General features: G+C 45.4%; 3 pseudogenes; all 3 read left to right on the top strand.

The window, feature by feature from the left end:
- The first annotated feature begins 10,996 nt into the window (after positions 1 to 10,996).
- LOC143957568 (5S ribosomal RNA) lies at positions 10,997 to 11,115 on the top strand (annotated as a pseudogene).
- A 3,568-nt stretch (positions 11,116 to 14,683) lies between these two features.
- On the top strand, positions 14,684 to 14,802 carry LOC143957348 (5S ribosomal RNA; annotated as a pseudogene).
- Positions 14,803 to 15,124: 322 nt separating this feature from the next.
- On the top strand, positions 15,125 to 15,243 carry LOC143957359 (5S ribosomal RNA; annotated as a pseudogene).
- The last annotated feature ends 2,594 nt before the right edge of the window (positions 15,244 to 17,837 follow it).

The following is a 17,837-nucleotide window of genomic DNA, read 5'->3' as shown; positions in this document are numbered from 1 at the left end:
GTCCAATTCCCTGGTCACATCTGCTAAAACTTCCGGTATCTGGAGGAGGCTCTCATTAAGGTGCCAGAATAGAGACCTAGGTGAGGGGTAGGAAGCGAGGAGCAAGAGGCAGAAGTGTCAACCGATGGCGAAAGGGGACATTAAAGTCCCCACCTAATATCAATTGGCCCTCCCGAAAGTCACATAATCTGTGCAGGGTAGTTCTGAGGAACGTGTCTTGGTGATCATTGGGAGCGTACACAGTGGCAAATGTAAAAAGGCGCTCTCCAATGTGGCCCCTAAGAAAAAGATATTGGCCCCCAGGGTCCACCAGAGAATCCTGGAGAACCCAGGGGAGCCTGCTAGAGATCAGAATGGAGAGGAGGGGTTAGTAGAGTGGTAGACCTTAGGGAAGGATCTCGACCATAGAAAGGGGAGGCTAGTATTTTTAAAATGTGTTTCTTGTATAAAGGCCACATCAGTACAGGATGTGTTCAGTTTTCACAGGAGGATCCACCGTTTTTCAGGGGAGTTCAGTCCCTTAACGTTTAGAGAGGTGACCTTGACTGAGTCTCCAATCGCTCCTCGGGGAGGGGGAGGGGGACGTCAGAGAAAAGCAAAGAAAGTTGAACCAAGGTAGGTTTTGGGTAGGTAATGCATGGCAGGAACTAAGGGGGAGAAAGGAAGGGCAAATGGAAGGAAAGGTAAAGGGAAAAAGAGGCCGGGCACCTTAAACCCAGGGGGAGAGGGAAATTAAGGGTTGTCCGCACTCAACAGTACAGGAAGGGTATACTAAAACAGCACAATTATGCTATAGCGCTTACCAGATGTACACTGGGTTTAAAGCGCTGTCCTACTTGGGTTATTGGGTAGACAGGTCGGAGAGGGAGCCCCCGAATCCTAGTCCCCCCAGTCCCGGCAGTGGTAAATGTCACGTCTGATACCGGTATGCAAATAAAAGACAATCAGTAACATCAAAGAAACAAAAAACAATAGTATAACCAAAACGGAGGTAGAGCATATAACTGTCAGCACTGAGGGGTCTCCTCGGCTCGCCCTAAACATAGGCATGCACGAGGGAGCCCGTCACAACAGAAAAGGCATCACAGAATGGGATCCACCACCCCCCGTCCCATACCCCTAAAGTACATGCAGTCCCCGAACAAATGCATTTCTCCCTTTGGCAGATTGTCCTCTCCTTACCCCCTCTCCCCCGTCCACGCCCCGGGGGGAAAAGGGGCAGGGAAGGGGGGAAAGGGGGAGTGGAAGGGGGAAAGGGGGAGGGAAAGGAGGGAAGGGAAGGGTGGGAAGGGGGGGAAGGGAGGGGGGAAACAGGGGAGAGGGGACAAACATGCAGAAATGTCAAGTCCTTTAGCGCACTCCCACCAGCAAACACCCGGACCCCATAAATTTCAACTCCTCCCCTCCATGGTCACCACATCAAGATGAAAGAGGAGCAGCCCTGGTCGGTGCATGGAAAATCCGGCAGGCAAGGGGCTGGGGCCACCATCCCTCCATCCAATGGGAGACTTCACCCGAGCAGCAGTCCTGGGGCCCGCCAATTAGTGTCTCTCCTGCATCGCCATCGGGGGCTGTGTAGAGCATCCAGAGGGAGGCTGGGACCGCCCAAACAGTAAGGGGTAAATCCTCCAGGGGGGTCCAGAGTCACCCTGAAGGAAGGAGTGTCTCGTACCAATAGGCTCAATAAATAAGTCATCCAGGGTCCCCGAAAGCTGCAGAAGGCAATGTCGGCAAAGAGTAGGTGGGAGCCAGAGGGGGGGACAAGGGGCGCCTCCAGGGGGAGGGGACACATATGCGGGAATGTCAAGCCCTTCCAGTACAGCGCATTAGGTATCACTCAGACCCCCCAAAGTGCAACTCCCCCATCTAAGGTCAAGACTCCAGAAGGGAAGATGAGCCGCCCTGGTCTGTACATGAAAGAACCTGCTGCCAAGGGGTTGGGGCCATCATCCCTTCCTCCAATGGGAGATGCCACCGGAATGAAAGCCCCGTGTCCTGTCAAGTGGTGCCCCTCTGACAATGTCGTTGTGGTATATGTGGAGCATCCAGGGAGAGGCAGGGAGCACCCAAACAGTGATGGGTAAAGCCTCCAAGGGGGACCGGTGTCAGACAGGAGGATAGCGGTGTCTTGTACAAGTTGGTTAATTAGACAAGTCATCCAGTGTGTTCCTGTGAGCAGCGGAAAGAAAGGTCGGTAAGGATTATGAATGGGTGGGGGCCAGGGAGTGCATAAAACTGCCACCAGATGACCGGGGCAGAGAGGGCAAGGGGATGAAACTCAGATCTGGTAGGTGGGGGCAGGGGTGAGGAGTGTCCCTCATATTACTCACGTTGGCCATACCTTGAAGCTGAGCGCTCTGCATACCCAGGACGTTCTTCTGTATAATCTAGCCTATCTGTATACATTAGCCTGTCTTTTGTACACATTAGTCGGTCCTCTGTATACACTAGTCTGTCTGTATACACTAGTGTATACAGATAAGCTAGATTATACAGAAGAACGTCCTGGGTATGCAGAGATGGAGGCTAGGGTATACAGAGAGAGAGGCTAGAGTATGCATACTTGCTAGTGTATACAGACGGACTAGTGTATACAGAAGACCGGCTAGTTTATATAGGGAGGCTAATGTGTGCAAAAGACAGGCTAGTGTATACAAATAGGCTAGATTATAGAGAAGAACATCTTGGGTATGCAGAGAGAGAGGCTGGGTTACACAGAGAGGCTGGTGTATGCAGACTTGCTAGTGTATACAGACGGACTAGTGTATAGAGAGGCTTGGGTATACAGAGAGCTAATGTATAAAGAGCAGCTAGGGTATGCAGAGAGAGAGGCTTGGTTACACAGACTTGCTAATGTATACAGACGGACTAGTGTATACAGAGGACCGGCTAGTTTATATAGAGAGGCTAATGTGTACAAAAGACAGGCTAGTTTATACAGATAGGCTAGATTATACAAAAGAACGTCCTGGGTATACAGAGAGAGAGTGAGGCTGGGTTACACAGATAGTTACTAGATTATAGAGAAGAACGTCCTGGGTATGCAGAGATGGAGGCTAAGGTATACAGAGAGAGAAGTTGAGTTACAAAGAGAGGCTAGTGTATGCAGACTTGCTAGTGTATACCGGTGAACTAGTGTATACAGAGAGGCTTTGGTATACAGAGAGCTAATGTATAAAGAGATGCTAGTGTATACAAAAGACAACCAAGAGTAGACAGTGAGGCTCGTGTATACAGAAGACCGGCTACAGAGAAGCTAATTTGTACAAAAGACAGGCTAGTGTATACAGATAGGCTAGCTTATACAGAGGAAGGTCCTGGGTATGCAGAGATGTAGGCTAGGGAATCCAGAGACTGTGTTACACAGAGAGGCTAGAGTATGCAGAAGACCGGCTATTTTTTTTTACAGATAGGCTTGTGTATACAGAAGACAGTCTGGGGAATTCAGTGAGGCTACTGTATGCAGAGAGGCTGGGACACTTTTTATTGTAAAAAGAAGGCAGGCTAGTGTATATAGATTACGGGCACGTGTATACAGAAGACAGAGAGGCTAGTCTATATTGAGTGGCTGGTGTACACAGAGAGATTAATGTATACAGAAAAGCTAGCGTGTAAAGAAGACAGGACTTTATTTTTTGCTAATGCAACTACTTCTGAAACATGTAAAGTGCTTTTTTCATATTTTGGTGCTGTTAAAAAGTGGTGTGTTGTCAGTGGTGATATCAATGTGACAGTTAATGTGGAGAACTACAACTATTCAAAATAGGGCAAAAGAGTGCTAAGTTTATTTTGTTAAGTCATTGACTGATAGATGTTAAGTAATTGGCCGTTATTGGTTTGGCAGTACATGGTTTATTTTGATGTAAGATAGTTTTATTCTCTACTTATAGCCGAGTTTTAGACGACTTTATTATTTGCATTATTCGCATTATTCATATATATTATGCAGAGTGTAAGTATTGCAGTGTGACGATATTGCTTTTAAAAGATTTGTATTATTATACATAGCATTGTTAGCAGACCAATAGGACAATTTACATGGCTTAATATTGCAGAGCGTAATTTATCAGGAAAGAGATTCAAAGCGTTAGTTGCAGTAGCTTCATAAAACTGAGAAATCGTTGCATTACTCTAAGTTTAACATATGTTCCGGCAGCACTGAAAAGACGATATTAGATGAGTGATCTGCACATTTCGTTTACTATTTCACTATACCGGCTAAATGTTAATATGTTAATATGTGCTGCGTGTAAGGTAGAAATTAGATGGTTTAGTGTGAGCTGGTTTACCAGGATTTAGAGATAGTAATCTGTTTATACTAGTAATAAATATAGCAAAATAACTATAACGGGTTTAAGTGGAAATACACGAAATAACAGCAACAATGTGTGTAGGTTTTTAACAATCAAGCTCATTACGTGTCTTTAATCATGTAGTGAATATACCCCAATATTGGAGCACAAGGATGAGAAAGCATAATAACTAACAGAGGATGACATGGCAAAAAGACAAACTGCATTAGAAATGTGAATATGAATTAGAGTTGAAATGCCAATCGCCACGGCTACGTACAGCAAAGTGTGAGCTAAGCAGCTAAATATTCTGCAATAGCTGAGATTAAGTATTGCAGTCGAAATTAGATCGGAAGCGTTAGTTGCAGTAGCTCCAAAATGACAGATAAATCATTTCATTACTCTAAATGTAAAAGTTATCCCGGTAGCACTGAGTGGACTGATATTAGATGAGTGATCGTTCTAGCACAAATTCAGTTTCCTATAGCAGAGAGATACCAGCTAAATGTGAGACGAGCAATTAAACTGTTCACGGTAGCTTTGCATTACTCTTAATATGTGCAGCGTGTTAAGAAGCAATAAGATGGTTTTGTATTATCCTAAAATTAGCAGTATACGTAATAAAGGTGAGTAGGTAACCTGGATTTAGACATAGCAAACTCTATAATCTAATTTAGCAAAATTAGAAAGGATAATATTGAGACAGTATATACAGGTCGAGTTTAAGTGGAAATACACAAAATATCTAGCTTACCTTTACATTGTTCAATAGAGCGTTGCAAAGAAATACCAAGGCAGAATGTCGGAATAGCAATTAGATGAGATGATTGCTGTAATCATGAAATATCAGCAACGCCTAGGTTTCTATCGGATGAGAAAGTATAATAACTGGCAAAGTATGACATGGCAAAGAGACATACTTATAGTAAAGTATAATAACTGGCAAAGTATGACATTGCATTAGAGATGTGAGATGGACATGAAATGTCAATCCCCATTGGTTATTTACATGTAAACGCGGCTACATACAGCAAAGTGTGAGCTAAGCAGCTAAAGGGTATTTAAGAGTAAATTGACGTAGCTTGAAAATTCCAACGTGTAAATCGTTCCATTAATTATGTTACGCACGAAGACGGCTTACACTGACTGTTTTCCGTTAGCACTGGTCATCGGCATAATGTATCAGTAACCATGAACATTAATAGTGATAGACAGCTTACATTAGGATGTATGCATGATGTGAATGTAAAATGAATGTAAAATAGTTGCATTATGTGTTATTAATGTAATCAAACTGTGTTGCTATGCTTTGCTACTGCAACCACTTCTCAATCAAGTAAACCGTCCCACTGCTTTTCTCACATTTTGCCGCTGTTAAAAAATGTGTTGCAAGTGTTATGTGTTACAAATGGTTATCAGTGTGACAGTTAATGTGGAGAAGAAGTAATACACAAAATAGAGTCAGAAAGAGAATCCAATTGCATAATCTTAATGTGCAGTGTGTAAAAGGTTTTAAAAAGATGGTTTTGTGTGACTTTTGCTTTAACGTAAAATTAGCTGTAGACATTATAACTTGTTACAATGATTTAGAGATAGTAAGCTCTATAAAATAATAATAATAAGTATAGCAAAACAAATTAGGAAAATTTTGAGGCAGTATGTATAGGTCGAGATATAGTGAATACACAAAATGGATCAAGGGATAGTTGCAAAGTCAAGGGATAAATGCAAAGGTACATTATTTAAGAGTAAATTGACGTAGCTTGCAAATTCCAAAGTGTAAATCGTTCCATTAATTTTGTTACGCACGAAGACGGCTTACACTGACTGTTTTCCGTTTCCACTGGAAAGAGAATCCTATTGCATAGAGGTAGCGAGAGATGGTTGCACATGGCAGAAAGACGGGTTACACTGCTTTTCTCACATTTTGCTGCGGTAAAAAGAAATGTTTTGTCACTGTGTTTTTTTTTTAAACAATCTTTATTTATAGGAGATAGGGTATTACAGCTTGATATACAGTAAAAGAATGAAAAAAAAATGAAAATAAACAGAGAGGATAAACATTTGCTGCAGGTAATGCTGATACGTAATTCTCCAGTCGTTCCTCTTTCGTTTTTCACTTGTAGTGGGAACAAGAACATGAATAGTCAACAGTCATAAACTAACTTCGTACTGATCAGGTTATTAAGAGAGTATTTACCAGGTGACGGGTCAGCACGGTAGGTCAACTGATTGTTGGGCTGAGTAATCCCAGTCCGCAGTCAAGTTCGTGCAGTATAGGACTGGTCTGTCCTCTTGTAAGGGGTTCTCACGCGTGATACGCTTGGTCAGCTTTAACGTTCAAGGTAACTCACGTGGGGCCGACGGCTTCCTAGACGACCGCGTGCTGGGGGGAGGGGGGCAGTCCTGCATAATAGCGGCACCAAAGTGCCATTTCCCTGTTCAAGTCAGGTTTTTTGGGCCACCCAAGTCCTCCATTCCTCACCCGTCACCTGGCACTCAACATATCAACCATCTGCCCGTAGGCAGCCATAACTATTCAAGTCATAAAGTATTAGAAAGTAGTTAAGTGAGAAAAAGAAGGGAAAAGAAAAGTGGTTTAGAGCATACCTGAAGCCTCTCTTCCGACTCCGCCTCCTCTCCGAGCCCCGTCAACCTCTCCATACATGTAGGATGATCAAGGGGGTGAGTGAAGAGAGAGAATAGCATCCTGTCTCCTCGCCCCTGATTAATGAAACGTTAAATTGAGTGTTGTCACTGAGTTTTAACTGTGACAGATAAGGTGGAGAAAAAGAAGTAATACAGAAAATAGAGTCAAACAGTGGAAACGTTTATTTGTCATGACAGCTGATACTGGCTGAGCAATAAAACTGTTTTATTAAGATGTAAGACTAGTTTTATTCTCTACATATAGGCTTTTCAGAGAGTTGTATAATATAGGCGACCAATAGGACATTTAAATGGCTTAATATTGTAGGGAGGAAGTATCGCTGTTCAAAGGTAAGAGATTGAAAGCTTAGCTTGAAAATGGCCGAGAAATAGTTGAGTTAGTCTAAATTTAAAGGATATGCCGGTACCAATGAGAAAGCTTATTGATTGACTAGTTGATCTTTGCATTACACAATCCTATTATTATTATTATTATTATTAAGATCATAGTGCAGAGAGATACTCAGTTAATGTCAGAGATACTCGGTCAATGTCAGAAAAGCAATAAAACTGTTTACATCGTTAGAGAGCGATAGTTACATTACTCTTAGTATGTGCAGCATGTCTGGTAGCAAATGGATGGTTTTGTGAACATTTTGCATTAAGGTACAATTAGCGGTAGAAGTGAATAGAGATTTTGAGATAGTACTCTCCATTTCTAATAAGAAATAAAGAAAAATAAGTCAGGGTGGTGTGTCAGGACTGTCACATACTCACAGTCCCGGTACAAATATGCAAAATAGAGCAAAAGAGTACATGGTTTATTTTGATGTATGATAGTTTTATTGCATGCTTGATGTGGATGATTAAAATCGTGTAGCGATCTATATTTAGCATAAGAATGAAAAGGCTTAACATGGCAATGAGACAAACTCCATTAGAGATGTGAGCTAGATGAAATGATGAAATGTCTATGTATAGCCCAGATTGTCTTCTGTTATCACTTAGCCTACCCTCTAAATTCACTAACCTCTCTATATACACCAGCATGTTTACACTAGCCGGTCTTCTGCATACAATAGCCTGTCTTCGATATACACTAGCCTATGTTCTGAATACACTAGCCCGTCTTCTGTATACATTAGTCTCTCTGTATAAACTAGCATCTCTGTATACCCCAAACTGTCTTCTGTAAAAACTTGTCTAGCTTCTCTGTATACACTAACCAGGCTTCTATATACAATAGCTTCACTCTATGCACTAGCCTCTCTGTATAATCTAGCCTCTCTATATGCCCTAGATAGTGTTCTGCAACTCCGTAGTGGTAGCCTCTCCGTAGAAGCCAGCCTTTATTCTGTATTCACTAGCCTTTCTTCTGTATGCTGTAGTCTTTTATATATACTAGCTTCTCTGTACACCCTTGCATCTCTGTAATACACTAAACCCTCTGTATACCACAGCCTGTCTTCTGTATACACTAGACTGTAAACACTAGCTAGAATACACCAGCCTGTCTTCTGTACCCACTACAATCTCTGTATACACTACCCAGTCTTCTGTATACACTGTCAGCTTGGATGTATAACCAAGCCTGTCTTCTGTATACACTAGTCTCTCTATATGCACTGTCCTATCTGTATACACTCGACTCTCTCTATACACTAACCTCTCTATATACACTAACATCTTTGTATATACTAGCCTCTCTTTAAATTAGCCTCTCTGTGTACCCCAGCCTCATTGTTTACTCTAGCATCTCTGTATACTCAAGCCTATCTGCATTCTCTAGCCTGTATTCACTAGCCTTATATATACTAGCTTCTCGCTTCTCTGTACACCCTTGCATCTCTGTGCACTAGACTCTCTGAATACACTAAACCCTCAGTATACCACAGCCTGTCTTCTGTATACATTAGACTGTAAAAACTAGCTAGAATACACCAGCCTGTCTTCTTTACCCAATAGACTCTCTGTATGCACTACCCAGTCTTCTGTATACACTGTCAGCTTTGATGTATACCCAAGCCTGTCTTCTGTATACACTAGTTTCTCTATATGCACTGTCCTTTCTGTATACTCTCGACCCTCTCTATACATTAACCTCTCTATATACACTAACATCTTTGTATATACTAGCCTCTCTTTAAATTAGCCTCTCTGTGTACCCCAGCCTCACTGTTTACTCTAGCATCTCTGTATACTCAAGCCTATCTACATACACGAGTCTTCTGTATTGTGTATTAACTAGCCTTTCTTCTGTATGCTGTAGTCTTCTATATATACCAGCTTCTCTGTACACCCTTGCATCTCTGTAAACACTGTGTAAACTAGCCAGTCTTATGTATACACTCGCCGACTGTATACACTAGACTCTCTGAATACACTAAACTCTCTGTATACCACAGCCTGTCTTCTGTATACACTAGACTGTAAAAACTAGCTAGAATACACCAGCCTGTCTTCTGTACCCACTAGACTCTCTGTATACACTACCCAGTCTTCTGTATAGAATGTCAGCTTTCATGTATACCCTTTCTGTATACACTAGCTTCTCTATATGCACTGTCCTTTCTGTATACACTCGACTCTCTCTATACACTAACCTCTCTATATACACTAACATCTTTGTATTTGTCTTTAAACTAGCCTCTCAGTGCTAGGTTCCCTGCCTATCGTCCTCTTTCCCTGACCACCGCAACACACTATACAAGGCCGCCGTGCTGGCGGCCTTATATAGTGTGGGGTGTGTACTAAACCCCCCTGAGCTATAATTGGCCACAGGAATCCTGCCTGTGGTGAATTGTGGCTCTCCTCACACAGGATGTCACATCTGTTCTTATTATATAGAACCTATTATGCTCCTCGTAAACTTTTTCAGTTTGGCTGAACGGCCGGACGCAAGTTGCCCCCGGTGCGGGAACATGGGGGGAGACATGATGCACATGTTTTGGAGATGCCCGATGTTGATCCGCTACTGGACAGAGGTGACAGGAACCATTGATCGGGTGGTTGGAACCTCCACCAGGATGGGGGCGAAGTATTGTCTCCTGGGATTAGTTGAAGGAGTTGGAAACCCGGGAAGTAGCCAGATGGCAGTTCTGAGATGCCTATTTCAGGCAAGGAAACTGATTGCCCAACCCTGCTTAGCCTCCAATGTTGGCAATGACAGGTTTTTTTTCGCTTGTTTCCCAAGATGACCATGTTGGCGTTTGTCAAGATGGTTGAGAGTGCCCGAAGAGATCGCCTATGGCCCCATCACCTTGAAAGTGCCTGATCTTGTCTGATCTCGGAGGCTAAGCATTGTCGGGCCTGATTAGTAACTGGATGGGAGACCAACTGGGAATACCAGGTGCAGTAGGATTCTTTTTATGTTGTTGGCGTTGACATGGGTTTTTTTTTCCGCTTGTTTCCCAAGGTGATCATCTTGGCATTTGTCAAGAGGGCTGAGAGAGCCCAAAGAAATCTCCTACGGCCACATCCCCCTGAAAGCGCCCAATCTCATCTGATCTCAGAGGCTAAGCAGGGTCCGGCCTGGATAGTACCTAATTAAAGGTGCCGTAGGAATCTTTTTATATTGTTGGCTTTGACCTGTTTTTCTTTCGCTTGTTTCCCAAGGTGACCATTTTAGCATCAGTCAAGAGTTTTGAGTATGTCCCAAAGCGTTCGCCTGAGGTCACATCACCCTGAAAGCGCCCGATCTCAGAGGCTAAGCAGGGTCTGGGTCAGATGGGAGACCGCCAGGGTCTATGTTGTTGGCGTTGAGCTTTTTTTTTCACTTGTTTCCCAAGATAACCATCTTGGTATTTGTCAAGAGGGTTGAGAGTGTCTAAATAGAACACCTATGGCCACATCACCCTGAAAGCGCACAATCTCATCTGATCTCGGAGGCCTAGCAGTGTACGGCCTGGTTAATACCTGTATGGGAGACCATCTGTGAATACCAGGTGCCGTAGGCTTCTTTTTATGTTGTTGGCGTTTACCTGTTTATTTTCACTTGTTTCCCAAGGTGACCATCTTGGCGTTTAACAAGAGGGTTGAGAGTGCCCAAAGAGATCATCTACGGCCCCATCACCCTGAAAGCGCCCAATCTCATCTGATCTCAGAGGCTAAACAGTGTCGGGCCTGGTTAGTACCTGGATGGGAGACTGCCTGGAAATACCAGGTGCCATAGGCTTCTTTTTTTGTTGTTGGCTTTGAACTGTTTTTTTTCGCTTGTTTCTCAAGGCGACCATCTTGGCGTTTGTCAAGAGGGTTGGGCATGTCTTGAAGAGAACGCTTACGGCCACATCACCCTAAAAGCACCCGATCTCGTCTGATATCAGAGGCTTAGCAGCATTAGGCCTGGTTAGTACCTGGATGGGAGACTGCCTGGGAAGACCAGGTGACATAGAAGGATCTGGCCTGGTTAGTGTCTTGATTGGGAGATCGCCTGGGAATTCCGGATGCCGTAGGATTCTTTTTATGTTGTTGGCTTTGACCTGTTTTTTTTCCCTTGTTTCCCAAGGTGACCATCTTGGCATTTGTCAAGAGGGTTGAGAGGGCACAAAGAAATTGCCTACGGGCACAACACCCTGAAAGCGCCCAATCTCGTTTGGTCTCAGAGGCTAAGCAGGGTTGGGCCTGGTTTGTACCTGGATGAGAGACCTCCTGGGTTTTCCAGATGCCGCAGGCTTCTTTTTATGTTGTTGGCGTTGACTTGTTTTTTTTGTTTGTTTCCCAAGGTGACCATCTTGGCGTTTGTCAAGAGGGTTAAGCGTGCATTTGATCTCAGAGGCTAAGCAGGGTTGGGGCATGGTTAGTACCTGGATGGGAGACCGCCTGGGATTTCTCGATGCCATAGGCTTTAGTTTTAAGTTGTTGGCATTGACTTATTTTTTTATTTTTATTATTCTTTTATTAAGTAGAACAACATAAATATAACAGTCAACCATACAGCATGACCCAGGGTCACAATTACATGCTAACAAAAAATAGGCAGCCAAATAACTCTGGGTTCTCAGAGGGGAGTCCTACAGTTTCATGCAGAAAATAGAGAAACCCCACCTCCGACATGTAGTACAGTATAACTAGTGCAGCTCCGTTCGGACAAATGTAATTATGGAGAACAACTGGGACCACAGCGAGCCAGCTTATCATGACCTACGTGAACCAGAGTAAAATATGAGCCGGTCATGTCCAGAACCCTGGGGTTCTTCTGGGTCCCGAAGGCTAGTAAGGAGACAAGGCATAGTCAAAAGGGAGGACGGGGGAAGAAGAGAGTGCAAAGACGGAGAGAGAGGAGGTGGGGGGATGGCGACGGGGAAAAAAAGAAAAATAAAGACAAAAAGGGAGGGGGGGAATGCCACCCAGGGCAGACATGGCCTACGTAGGTAAACGTTAGATGTTCAGTCGTTTTCTGGGACGGAGGCACTGCTCACCTCCCGAATGTAGTCTCGAGTACCAGTAAAATACCTCCAGGGCCTCCATGTAACACTAAATGCCTCTTCAGTGTTGTGAAGGGTGGCGGTCAATTCTTCCATCCGGAGAATATGATTGACTTTGGAATACCACAGCACCTTGGATGGGGGCTGAGGCTGCCTCCACAGTGCGGGAATGCAGGCCCGGGCGGCATTCAGGAGTTGCATCGTGAGGGTTTTTTTGTATTTTCGAACAGGCTGTTCGGTCAAGTGTAGAAGGCACGCTACTGGGAACCCAAAAGTTCCTCAAGGTCGGGCATGCCCAGAAAAGGTGTCCCATGGTCCCCATATCTGAATTTCACCTCCAACAAACATCCGGGATCGATCTATCCATTTTATTCAGAAGGTATGGGACTCTATACCAGCGTGAGACTATCTTGTATCTTGATATTGGTTTGCGATGGAAGCTTTATGTACTAAGGTCAGGATCTTCCCTATCTGTTGTGGGGTAAATGTGATGCCTAAGTCCCTCTCCCATTTGTGGATAAATGGTGGGGGTCGACTCCTCCTCCTGACTACTCAATAGGTTGTACAGGAGGGAGAGGGTGTGTCGCACAGGTTCCCTTTTGGGACAGATGGATTCATAGGGTGTCAGGTCTCTAGGAGTGTAGGGGGCCCTTTGTATGGCCAGAAGAAAGTGACAAAGTTGATAAGCACTAAACAAGTCAAGCGGAGGGTCAGAAAGCTCGGCGACAGTTTGCGTGGTCGGGAGCCCTCCCGTGGGCCACACCTCTCCCAGACGCTGTTTCCCCACCACTGTCAACTGTCGCAGTTTCTTGTTGGTAAATCCCGGTGGGAAGTCTGGATTAGCTATAACCGGAGTCATTGGTGATGGCAGGGGAGCAATGTGTGTACAGCGGAACAACCTCCGCACAACAGCCAACGTAGCTCCCACTACGGGGTGACCTCTGAGGTCTTTTGGTAGGGAGGACAGAAGCCACGGGGAGGTCAATAGGGGAATGGATCCATCCTCAATCTCCATCTCCACCCACTGCTTGTGTGGGCCATTACAATGCCAATCAACGACTCTCGCTAGCACAGTCATTCTGTAGTATTGTCTGAGATCTGGGAGACCCAGACCCCCCTTGTTCTTTGGTATGGCAAGCAATTGCAAACGGGCTTTGGGCAGTTTGCGCGCCCAAATAAAGTCCCGGAGCAGCACCTGCAGTTGTCTGAAAAAAATTGGGGGTAACCGGATCGGTAATGTCTGGAACATGTATAAGATCCGAGGGAGGGCCATCATTTTGAATGCATTACAGCGCCCGAACCAGGTCAGTGTTAAAGCATGCCAGTTTCCCAAATCAGATTTCAGTCTATCCAGGAGAGGGACAAAATTAAGCAGGTACAATTGCGCTAAATCCGCTGCGATGTCAACGCCCAGTTAACGTATAGATTTTTCAGCCCAGTAGAATGGAAAAGAGGAGCGGAGCCTCTTGGCCTCACCATCCGGGACCGATATATTCAATACAGCCGACTTGGCGCAATTGTTTTTATAGTTTGATAGGCTGCCGTGTCGCTGTAGAGATGCAAGTATTTTGGGAAGCAAAATGTGTGGATTGGAGACGGAAAAAATTAGATCGTCAGCGTACGCCGCAATTTTGTGGTGTGCCGAGGGTTTGGATATGCCAGTAATATTCGGGTCATTCCGAACGTGACACATAAGTGGTTCCAGTGTCAGAATTAAAATTAGGGGAGACAGAGAGCACCCCTGCCTCGTCCCATTAGTGATGGGGAAAGAGTCCGAGCACCACTCGGTCACCCGTACCGCTGCCGATGGCGTGGAGTAAAGCGACATTACCCAGCTCATCATGTTGGGGCCAAGACCTATATGTTCCAGGGTGGCCTGCATAAAGTGCCAGGCCACCTTGTCAAAGGCCTTCTCCGCGTCCGTTGACAACATAAGCAAGGGCCTTCCCTGTACATGCGCCGCATGGATTAAATTGAGGACTCGGGCCGTATTGTCTCTAGCTTCCGACTTATTTTTATTTTTTTGATTGTTTCCCAAGGTGACCATCTTGGCGTTTGTCAAGAGGGTTGAAAGTGCCTGAAGAGATTGCCTACGGGCACATCACCCTGAAAGCACCCGATCTTGTTTGATGTTGGAGGCTAATAGAGTCGGGCCTTGTTAGTACCTGGATGGGAGACCGCCTGGGAATACCAGGTGTCGTAGACTTCTTTTTATGTTGTTGGCGTTGACCTGTTTTTTTTTCGCTTATTTCCCAAAGTGACCATCTTGGTGTTTGTCAAGAGGGTTGAGAGTGCCTGAAGAGATTGCCTGAAGAGATTGCCTATGGCCACATCACTCTGAAAGCACCCAATCTCGTCTGATCTCGGAGGCTAAGAAGAGTCGGGCCTGGTTAGTACCTGGATGGGAGACCACCTGGGATTACCAGTTATTGTAGGCTTCTTTTTATGTTGTTGGCGTTGATTCGTTTTCTTTTTTTTGCTTGTTTCTCAAGGTGACCATCTTGGCATTTGTCAAGAGGGTTGAGAGTGCCCAAAGAGGTCGCTTACAGCAGCATCACCCTGAAAGAGCCCTATCTCTTCTCTTTTCTGAGGCTAAGAAGGGTTGGGCCTAGTTAGTACCTGGATAGGAGATGGCGTTGGAATACCAGGTGTCGTATTCTTCTTTTTATGTTGTTGACATTGACCTGTTTTTTTTTCACTTGTTTCCCAAGGTGACCATCTTGGCATTTGTCAAGAGGGTTGAGAGTGCCCGAAGAGATCACCTACGGCCCCATCACCCTGAAAGCGCCCAATCTCGTCTGATCTCGGATGCTAAACAGTGACAGGCCTGGTTAGTACCTGGATGGGAGACCGCCTGGGAATACCAGGTGCCATAGGCTTCTGTTTTTTTTGTTTTTTGTATTTAGTAGTATGCAACATACAATGCAAAGGCAACTTCACAGAATGTGTGATACAAATAGTTACAAACAAACGATCATATTGCATGGATATCAGAGGCAATGGTAAGAAGTCCGAGGAGAATAGCACGTGTACAGCTTTGCCGTCATATCAAGATGAGATTAAAGCTCCATCTCGTTGGGATCCTCTACCACTTAAAATATTATTGATACTAGCCCTGCTACCCTCGAAGAGTTTAGATATCCATAGATAGGGGAAGAGTATTGTGTAGTAGTCAAATGGGGTCGGAACATACCATTTTCTTTTCCCTTTTTTGAGTTAAGAAGGGAAATAGTAGAACTGAAAGGAGGGAGAAGGGGAAAGAGAAGATTGGGGAAGGAAATGGCAGAAAAGGAAAAGAAGGGGTAAGGGGGTGTCGTGGGTAGAGTGGATAGTGTGGGGTCCCCTCCCAGGGAGCAAGAGACGCCCTCGGCTCACCAGCTCATCAGCTGTCCAACGTTTGGAACAGCGATCTCCAACGATCACCATGAGCTTACTATGTCTCGCGGAGGTATTCTTCCGAAAAGCGAAACTGGGTCCAGTAGAACCATCTGTTCCCATGCTCCTCCGTTTTATCCCTCATTGTGGCAGTCAGGTCTTCCATTCGTTCAATATCATTTACCCTTGCGAACCACTGTGTCACCATTGAAGCAGATTGCTCTTTCCACTGACTTGGGATGCAGGCCCTAGCTGCATTGAGGAGATGTTTAAGTAAGGACTTATGATAACGTTTTCTCGACATAGGAGTTAGATTGAGAAGAACTGCTGCGGGATCATTGGCTAAGGAAATGTCTGTGAACTTGTGGATGAGTCTCAGGACAGGCTGCCAGAATGTTTGTAATTTAGGGCATTCCCAGAAAATGTGGAGAATGGTGCCACATTTGGTCCACAGCGACAGCAGCGGTCAGATTGACCGGGGAATATTTTGGCCAACACCACCGGTGTACGATACCAGCGTGTGATCAGCTTATATGAGATCTCCTGATATTTACTGCAGAGTGACGACTTATGGGCGAAAAAGAGTATTCTGTCCTTCTGTGGTTTGGAGAATGTAGTTTGTAAGTCCCTTTTCCATTTAGCTAGGAAGGGTGGATCCGTGGAGGATTGTGCGTCTGTCAGGATTTGGTAGGACCTAGAGAGGGAACCACGAACTGGGCCATCATCCAGGCAAAGTTCCTCGAAGGGGTGGAATTGTCTAGAGAAGAACGAATGGTTAGGTAGTGATCCGAGGAAATGGATTAGCTGTCTAGCTCTCCAGCTATCCAATGCAACAGGTACTTGCTCTAGCAGTATGGTCCCCATGGGAATCAAGCCCGTGGGTCCAAGAAATAGGGCTGCTCTCAGAAGCCCTTTCGGGGCTTGCCTGGTAAAGGCCTGGTCAGACAGGCCCGGAGGGAATCTAGGATGTCCAATAATTGGGGTCATAGGAGAAGGGAAGTTAGTCAGGTGGGAAAGGTGAAAAAAAACTATCCATCTCGGCGAGCGAGGGGCCAATTAACGGGTGAGTAGTCACACAGGGCTCCAATGGCCTCCCCGCCCAAGGCAGACCAGCCAGTGGGACCCGCGCCATCTCCTGCTCTACCTTGACCCATAGCTTCAGTTCCCCATGCCGGTGTCTTATCACATATGGTCCCCCATCGGATAGTGTCCGCTGTGTACTGCGCATTCCGAAAATTGCCGAGCATGAACGGCGCCTGCGCACTGAGTCCAGGTTCTATCCCCACTATCCAAGTGGACATAGAGTAAGAATATAAAAGAGCCGAGCGCAGCGAGGCCGAGCCCGAAGCGTGGCGAGCGAAGCTCGCCTGCGAGGGACCCTCTAATATTCACAACCCTATGTCCGCTTGGATGGTGGGGTTACCACCTCCACTCACCGCGCAGGCGCCGTTCAACTTCGGAGATTTTCCGAAGCTTCGTCTGCTCCGTACTGCGCATGCGCAGTACGGCGCGGACACTATATCATGGCCAGACAGTATATGGCAGAACACCGGCACCAGTCAACCACCGGTGTCATGTGCGTCGCTGTGTAATATAGAGCAGGGTCCGGGAAGCCAATACCTCCCCGCAATTTCGGTCGCAATAGCATTGCCCTACCAATACGCATATGTTTTCCGCACCAGAGGAACTTGATAAAGATTGAGCGAACCGCATGAAAGAAAGTCTGGGGTATTTTGATAGGTAAGGCTTGTAGTAGATACAGAAGTCGTGGCATCGCGTTCATCTTCAACACATTACAGCGTCCGAACCATGACAGAGCTAGTGGGTCCCATCTTTTAAGGTCCGCTGTAAGCCCATAGGCTTCTTTTTATGTTGTTGGCTTTGACCTGTTTTTTTTGCTTGTTTCTCAAGGCGACCATCTTGGCGTTTGTCAAGAGGGTTGGGCGTGTCTTGAAGAGAACGCTTACGGCCACATCAACCTGAAAGCACCTGATGTCGTCTGATTTCAGAGGCTAAGCAGCGTCAGGCCTGGTTAGTACCTGGATGGGAGACTCCCTGGGAAGACCAGGTGCCATAGAAGGATCTGGTCTGGTTAGTG

This window comes from Lithobates pipiens, unplaced genomic scaffold (assembly GCF_037356315.1).
Source record: "Lithobates pipiens isolate NorthernLeopardFrog02 unplaced genomic scaffold, aLitPip1_a1.2 Scaffold_52, whole genome shotgun sequence".
Lineage (NCBI taxonomy): Eukaryota > Metazoa > Chordata > Amphibia > Anura > Ranidae > Lithobates > Lithobates pipiens.
Note: the sequence above shows the minus strand (reverse complement) of the source record. Positions and strands in the feature narration are given on the sequence as shown.